At 43.3% G+C, this 8,709-nt stretch overlaps 1 pseudogene across 1 annotated transcript in view; it reads left to right on the top strand.

The window, feature by feature from the left end:
- The window catches only part of LOC308151807 (catenin delta-2-like), a 78,071-nt pseudogene extending 72,036 nt beyond the window's left edge, over window positions 1-6,035 (top strand). Inside the window, exons 12-16 of the transcript in view lie at window positions 1,059-1,143; window positions 3,244-3,370; window positions 3,560-3,691; window positions 4,333-4,409; window positions 5,784-6,035. The product of the transcript in view is annotated as a catenin delta-2-like (transcript). The remainder of the gene's footprint in view (window positions 1-1,058; window positions 1,144-3,243; window positions 3,371-3,559; window positions 3,692-4,332; window positions 4,410-5,783) is intronic.
- Window positions 6,036-8,709: the final 2,674 nt, after the last annotated feature.

Raw genomic sequence — 8,709 nt, 5'->3', positions numbered from 1 at the left:
ACTGACTGACTAACTGACTGACTGGTTCTCTCTGAGAATGACTGACCAACTGACTGGTTCTCTCTGAGAATGACTGACTGACTGACTGACTGACTGGTTCTCTCTGAGAATGACTGACTGACTGACTGACTGACTGGTTCTCTCTGAGAATGACTGACCGACTGACTGGTTCTCTCTGAGAATGACTGACTGACTGGTTCTCTCTGAGACTGACTGACTGACTGGTTCTCTCTGAGAATGACTGACTGACTGACTGACTGGTTCTCTCCTAGAATGACTGACTGACTGGTTCTCTCTGAGAATGACTGACTGACTGGTTCTCTCCTAGAATGACTGACTGACTGACTGGTTCTCTCTTAGAATGACTGACTGACTGGTTCTCTCTGAGAATGACTGACTGACTGACTGGTTCTCTCTGAGAATGACTGACTGACTGACTAACTGACTGACTGGTTCTCTCCTAGAATGACTGACTGACTGACTGACTGACTGGTTCTCTCTGAGAATGACTGACTGACTGACTGACTGACTGACTGACTGACTGGTTCTCTCTGAGAATGACTGACTGACTAACTGGTTCTCTCTGAGAATGACTGACTGACTGACTGGTTCTCTCTGAGAATGACTGACTGACTGACTGACTGGTTCTCTCCTAGAATAACTGACTGACTGACTGACTGGTTCTCTCTGAGAATGACTGACTGACTGACTGATTCTCTCTGAGAATGACTGACTGACTGACTGATTCTCTCTGAGAATGACTGACTGACTGACTGATTCTCTCTGAGAATGACTGACTGACTGACTGATTCTCTCTGAGAATGACTGACTGACTGACTGATTCTCTCTGAGAATGACTGACTGACTGACTGATTCTCTCTGAGAATGACTGACAGACTGGTTCTCTGAGAATAACATGTTTGTTTGTTGACTTGGCAAACACACTCCGAAAGTGAATGACATGTTTGTGTTGTCTGTGTTGTGTGTTGTGTTGTGTGTTGCGTGTGTTGTGTTGTGTGTTGCGTGTGTTGTGTGTGTTGTCTTGTGTGTGTTGGCAGACACACTCCCAAGGTGGTGAAAGCAGCGTCGCAGGTCCTTAACAGCATGTGGCAGTACAGGGACCTCCGCAGCCTCTACAAGAAGGTACACACACACACACACACACTGATCTAGTGAATACTAGAAATATAATTTATACAAAAGCAAGCCTTCCACAGAGCTGTTCAATGCCAGCGACTCTGAATGGCGTCTTACATAGTTTGGTGAAGCTGTTTTTATTTATTTATTTTTTTACAAAAGGGAGGAAGGGTGAAGGAAGGACAGACAGAGAGAGAGAGAAACAGAGAGAGAGAGAGAGAGAGAGAGAGAGAGAGAGAGAGAGAGAGAGAGAGAGAGAGATTGTGACAGAGAAAGGCACAGTGAACTCTAGTGTTGTATTTACATGTTTGGCATTTAGCAGACACCTTTATCCAAAGCGACTTACAACAGATACATTTATCTAAGTAAGTGAATCATCTATCCATCAGTCATCATAATAATAATCTATGCTAGGACCAGAGGCCATTAGCAGTTACAATGCTGAATCTTTTTATTTATTTATCTGAAAATAAAATATTTACAGTAGAGAAACTGTACAGAGGGGTAGTGGGGATGAGGAGGTTTTTAGGAAGGACAGTTAAGGTGTAGCCTGAAGAGATGGAGGTCTTTAGGAGGGACAGTTAATGTGTAGCCTGAAGAGATGGAGGTCTTTAGGAGGGACAGTTAAGGTGTAGCCTGAAGAGATGGAGGTCTTCAGGAGGGACAGTTAAGGTGTAGCCTGAAGAGATGGAGGTCTTTAGGAGGGACAGTTAAGGTGGAGCCTGAAGAGATGGAGGTCTTCAGGAGGGACAGTTAAGATAGATGAAGAGATGGAGGTCTTCAGGAGGGACAGTTAAGGTGTAACCTGAAGAGATGGAGGTCTTTAGGAGGGACAGTTAAGGTGTAGCCTGAAGAGATGGAGGTATTTAGGAGGGACAGTTAAGGTGTAGCCTGAAGAGATGGAGGTATTTAGGAGGGACAGTTAAGGTGTAGCCTGAAGAGATGGAGGTCTTTAGGAGGGACAGTTAAGATGCAGCCTGAAGAGATGGAGATCTTCAGGAGGGACAGTTAAGATAGATGAAGAGATGGAGGTCTTCAAGAGGGACAGTTGAGGTGTAACCTGAAGAGATGGAGGTCTTTAGGAGGGACAGTTAAGGTGTAGCCTGAAGAGATGGAGGTCTTTAGGAGGGACAGTTAAGGTGTAACCTGAAGAGATGGAGGTCTTTAGGAGGGACAGTTAAGATGTAGCCTGAAGAGATGGAGGTCTTTAGGAGGGACAGTTAAGGTGTAGCCTGAAGAGATGGAGGTCTTTAGGAGGGACAGTTGAGGTGTAGCCTGAAGAAATGGAAGTCTTCAGGAGGGACAGTTAAGGTGTAGCCTGAAGAGATGGAGGTCTTCAGGAGGGACAGTTGAGGTGTAATCTGAAGAGATGGAGGTCTTCAGGAGAGACAGTTGAGGTGTAGCCTGAAGAGATGGAGGTCTTTAGGAGGGACAGTTAAGGTGTAGCCTGAAGAGATGGAGGTCTTTAGGAGGGACAGTTAAGGTGTAGCCTGAAGAGACGGTGGAAGATAGGGAGTGACTCTGCAGTTCTGACAGCAGAGGGAAGCTCGTCCCAGCGGGGCGCCAGAACGGTGAAGAGTCGTGAGCGAGTAGCATGACGAGAGAGAGAGAGAGAGAGAGAGAGAGAGACAGAGAGAGAGAGAGAGAGAGAGACAGAGAGACTGAGAGACAGAGAAAGAGGCAGAGAGAGAGATACAGAGAGAGAGAGACAGAGAGAGAGATACAGAGAGAGATACAGAGAGAGACAGAGAAAGAGAGAGAGAGAGAGATGGAGAGAGAGACAGAGAGAGATGGAGAGAGAGAGAGAGGGAGAGAGAGACAGAGAGACAGAGTGAGAGACAGAGACAGAGAGACATACAGAGAGGGAGAGAAAGACAGACAGAGAGAGAGAGACAGAGAGAGAGAGAGAGAAAGAGAGACATAGAGACACAGAGAGACAGAGAGAGAGATAGTTTTATTGATAGTATTGATTCTCTATTTGACTAGATTATTATTATTATTATTATTATTATTATTATTATTATTATTATTATTAGATGATGATGATGATGATGATGATGATAATGCAGTGTGTGTGTGTGTGTGTGTTGTGTGTGTGTGTTTCAGGATGGCTATGCTCAGTACCACTTTGTGGGGTCGGCCTCCACCATGGAGAGAGACAGACAGAGACCCTACTCCTCCTCCAGGACTCCCTCCATCTCCCCCGTACGGACCTCCCCCAACACACGCTCAGGTACACCCCCCTCCTCCCCCTCCCCTCCCCTCCCCCTCCCTCCCTCCCCCTCCCCCCCCTCCCCTCCCCTACTCCGCCTCCAGGATATATACTATACATATAATATACAGTATAATCTTTATAATAACAACTAATACGTATATGTGTGTGTGTGTGTGTGTGTGTGTGTGTGTGTGTGTGTGTGTGTAGTGAGCGCCCCTGTCTCCCCTCGTGAGATGATGAGTCTGAAGGAGAGGAAGAACGATTATGAGTCCACGGGCAACGCCCCTGGTTACCACGGCAACAAGGGGGAGCACACCTCCCGCAAGGACGCCATGCCAGGTGAGGGATTATAGTATTAGTATTATTCTTATGATTCTTATTATTCTTATTATTCTTATTATTCTTATTATTAATATTCATATTAATATTATTATTATTAGTAGTAGTATTAAGAATATTAATAGTATTATTATTAGTAGTAGTATTATTATTATTGTTATTAGTATTATTATTATTGTAATTATTGTTATCATTGTTATTATTATTATCACGATTATTAGTGTTATTGTTATTATTATTGTTATTATTGTTATTATTATTGTTGTTGTTATTATTATTGTTATTATTGTTATTATTATTATTGTTGTTGTTGTTGTTATTATTGTTATTATTATTGTTATTATTATTATTATTGTTGTTATTATAATTTGTATTATTATGATTGTTATTGTTATTATTATTATTATTGGTACACTTTACATTTAGAACTAGTGAGCTGCCTCTGAACTAATGATGAAGCCGTTGTTTTGGAATTTCTTGAGTCATTTCTTGATGCCCTCTCTCTATCTCTTTCTCTCTCCCTCCCTCCCCCTCACTCTCTCTCCCCCCCAATCCCTCCCTCTCTCTGTCTCTCTCTCTCTCTCTCTCTCTCTCTCTCTCTCTCTCTCTCTCTCTCTCTCTCTCTCTCTTCCCCCCTGCAGTTCAGGTCTCCAGTGGAACATCAACTCTGTTCCGGGGAGCGTACGTCTCCCCTAGCGACGACATGAAACACAACCAGGTGAGACGTGATCACATGACCTCATCACATGACCTCATCACCTGACCTCATCACATGACCTCATCACATGACCTCGCCCATCAACACAACTAGTCCCTAGTCCTCTCTCCCTGAGTCACCACTGTAAAGAGAGAAAGAGTTTTTTTTTTTTTATTGTACATTGTAAATCTGAGGTGAACAGAGGTGGTTGAAGCCAAATGTGACACAATCTAATGCTTTGGTCCTCATATCGGATTCTGATGTAATGATCGGACTTTTCTTTCGAAAAATGTGAATACATTTCCACATTGTTGAAAATCAACGACACGTCGCTAGTCAGCTAACACAGCTTGTTTTGTGAGCCTGCTAACAATGTAAAGTAGTGTTCTAGTTAACTAGGTAACAATATAAAGTAGTGTTCTAGTTAACTAGGTAACAATGTAAAGTAGTGTTCTAGTTAACTAGGTAACAATGTAAAGTAGTGTTGTAGTTAACTAGGTAACAATGTAAAGTAGTGTTGTAGTTAACTAGGTAACAATGTAAAGTAGTGTTCTAGTTAACTAGGTAACAATGTAAAGTAGTGTTCTAGTTAACTATGTAACAATGTAAAGTAGTGTTCTAGTTAACTAGGTAACAATGTAAAGTAGTGTTGTAGTTAACTAGGTAACAATGTAAAGTAGTGTTCTAGTTAACTAGGTAACAATGTAAAGTAGTGTTCTAGTTAACTAGGTAACAATGTAAAGTAGTGTTCTAGTTAACTATGTAACAATGTAAAGTAGTGTTCTAGTTAACTAGGTAACAATGTAAAGTAGTGTTGTAGTTAACTAGGTAACAATGTAAAGTAGTGTTCTAGTTAACTAGGTAACAATGTAAAGTAGTGTTCTAGTTAACTAGGTAACAATGTAAAGCAGTGTTCTAGTTAACTAGGTAACAATGTAAAGTAGTGTTATAGTTAACTAGGTAACAATGTAAAGTAGTGTTCTAGTTAACTAGGTAACAATGTAAAGTAGTGTTCTAGTTAACTAGGTAACAATGTAAAGCAGTGTTGTAGTTAACTAGGTAACAATGTAAAGTAGTGTTGTAGTTAACTAGGTAACAATGTAAAGTAGTGTTCTAGTTAACTAGGTAACAATGTAAAGTAGTGTTCTAGTTAACTAGGTAGCAGTGGGGATTACTCACCAAATCCATTGCGTTGTTGCAGTCTTTTTGGCTTCACTAGCGAGTTTGTGTTGTGATTCTCAACCACGTTAAAACATAGTTCCGTGTTTCAAAAGAAAAGTCAGAACATTTTTGATTGGTTGCCGATATGAGGACCAAAGCATTAGAAACGTGTCACAAACGTGCCCTGACCTTTACCCTCTGACCCCCGGACCTCTCTCTCCGTGTGACCTCCAGGTCTCCGCCCAGGCCAACCCCCAGGAGCCCTACCCTCCGTTCCAGAGCCCCCCGGCGGGCAGTGGCGGCTACGAGGAGTCCTTCTACGAGGACCAGGCCCTCCAGCGCCCCCCACAGGCCACGGACCTCAGCATGCACCTGGGACTCAAGTCCACCGGGAACTACGTGGACTTCTACTCCGCCTCGCGGCCCTACAGCGAACTCAACTACGAGACCAGCCACTACCCGGCCTCCCCGGATTCCTGGGTGTAGCATAGCATAGCCTAGCCTAGCCTAGCCTAGCTTAGCCTAGCCTTGACTAGCCTGGCCTAAGCTTAGCCTAGCCTATCCTAGCCTAGCTTAGCCTAGCCTAGCAAGGACAGGAGGAGGGGGCTAGGGAAGGAGGGGCGGGGAGGAGAGTAGAGTATGACGATGTCATCGTTAGAGCGCTGTGGGGAGAGGGGGGAGGGGAGGAGGAGGAGGGGAAGAAGAGAGAGAAGAGGCCATGCATGTGCATGCACACCACAACCAGACATTTCTTCAGTGAGTTTAGTTTGTCTTAGAGTCAGAGGGAGAGAAAGAAAGAGAGAGAGACATAGCACCCACTACGTCCAACCTGTGAAAGGAGGGAACGAACGAGAGAGAGTACAGGAGGAAATATAGAGAGAGTAGAAAGAAAGAAGAAAGAGAGAGATGAAAGAAAAAGAGAGAGAGTGAGAGAGAAAACAGAGAGAGGGAAGGAGAGAAAGAGACGAGCTTGTCAGGAAGGACTTGTATAAGGCAACAGGAAGGTGTCATGAAGGGTTAACAGGATATCGGAGTGGTCGGAGCATGAGTGGAATATCTGGGAGATATTCAGGAATCTTTGGAGCGGGAGGCACCTGTAAATATGTGGTATAGTCAAGAGTTTAGTACGTGAAGCATAACGAAGAGAACATGTCATTGAAACACAAGCTAGGGAATACTGTAGTTGTCTGTCACAAAAACCGTCAGTTGATTAGAGTATTTAAAAAGCTTCAAAACTGTCAGTTTGATTAGGTTCTTTAAAGCTTCAACTTGTGTTTAACAGAGTGAGTGAGCGAGCGAGCGAGCGATTGAGTGTCCGCCCCCCCTCCCTCCCCCAGGGGGCGCAAAAGAGTCGCTTCATTCTAGACTTTGTAATCTTTCGTTCTTTTTTTAATTTGTTTACTGATTCTTTCCTTTTTTTATTTCTACTTTTTTAAAATTCTGGTGTAGAGAGTATTTGATGTACATTATACTACGGTCACACAGCGTTGTGTATGTTACACTGACGCCCACTGGCCGACTTCTCCTCAGTGGCTTACCGGCCTTACTTTGTTGTTTCTTAGAGTCACAAAACAAAACAGACACCCGCCGCAGAACAGAACAGACGCCGGCATTCCCTCACTGACTGAATGTGAATTTTGTGGGAAGTCGTCGAGTCGTGGAAGTTGGTAAGCATCGCTCCACTCACCCACAGGTGCTCTTCCACTGCCGAAAACAGTTTACGGACGGACGGACGGACGATAGATGTATCCTGAAATCCGTTTGATTTTCCCCAACTTTCCGTTTGTCGTCGTTCATCTTGTCATCATGACACACGTATGTTCCTCCTCCCTGTCCCACACGCCTCCCGGTTGAACCATGATGTCATCGTCCCCTTTTTTTTTTAAACATGTGCCAAACTACGCTGGTCACCTGACCTACCCCAACGCTGGTCACCTGACTGGTCACCTGACCTCCGCGCGGCGCGTAGAGGAGGAGGAGGAGTCACCTGACACACCTGTGGACATTTAACCGTCAGACGTTCCGTAGTTTTTTTCAACGTGTTTTAACTGGAATGAAGATATGTAAACATACTGCTGTTACGAGACTGGAACATCACCCCAACGCAGCAGGGGGCGCTGTGCAGAGAGGTGTCTGTGAGCTTAGTTCCCTTCAAAGATGTACAAATTAGCCGGTTCTGTGTTGTACAATAATCAATGTTTGAGAAAAATCTGATTTTTTCTTTTTTTGTTCTTTCTCCACTCAGAGATGGATAACAAATAAAATTCATGGTAGACTACTGTTAATAGAGTATGAATATATATTATATAAATATAAATATATACTTTTTATGTGCAGGTTTGGATGTCACTTAAAGCAGCAATATTACGGAAAAAATAAACTTGTAAAAAAAGAAAAAAGAAAAAAAAAAGAAGAAAAAATAACTGTATGTAGGATTCTGTTCACATTCTTTTCCTGGTTGGACACACTGACTTGTTGACTGATTGTGTAGTCGTGTTGTTGCCATGTGAACCAGGGGAGACCGGGGGGCCACACACCCGTGACAACATGAACAGGTGCTATGAGGTCGTGTGTGTTTCCATGGTTACAGAATGTATGCTGCCACTAGATGTCCCTGACTTTGAATATGTACTACTACACCTGTCACAGGTGAATGTTTTTTTATCATCACAGAATTTATGTCCGAAACCCCATGACCGCCCTCCTGTTCGATGCTCTCCAACGTACCACTGTCCTGTACTGTTACCATAGCCACAATGGAACCAGGTAGATTGTCCTGTACTGTTACCATAGCCACAATGGAACCAGCTAGATTGTGTTTTACTGTCAAACAAAAACCTGTGGTAGTTTTCTACGAGCGCTGTAACAACTTTCCCCGTCAGCATGACCTAGTCTCCAGGGTAGCCCCGATATCTGTTCACACGTCCTTTTGTTATGTGGCAAAAAAAGAGAAAAAAAAGTATGATATCGCCCACGAATGCATGAACAACTCTTATTTAGGTTATTGTGAAACAAAAATATGACTCACACACACTAAATCTGAATTAATTGATGGAAAAATAATCTGTATAAATTGCACAAAAAAAAGGTGTGACAAACTGCCCTGGTCTCCCCTAACCGTTTAGAAGTCTCTAGATCACCTTCAGATGCTTGAACACTG

The sequence above is a fragment of the Nansenia antarctica genome (genome assembly GCF_963989245.1).
Source record: "Nansenia antarctica genome assembly, chromosome: 2".
Taxonomy (NCBI): domain Eukaryota; kingdom Metazoa; phylum Chordata; class Actinopteri; order Argentiniformes; family Microstomatidae; genus Nansenia; species Nansenia antarctica.
The sequence above is the reverse complement of the archived record's forward strand: the minus strand, read 5'-3'. Positions and strand labels throughout refer to the sequence as shown.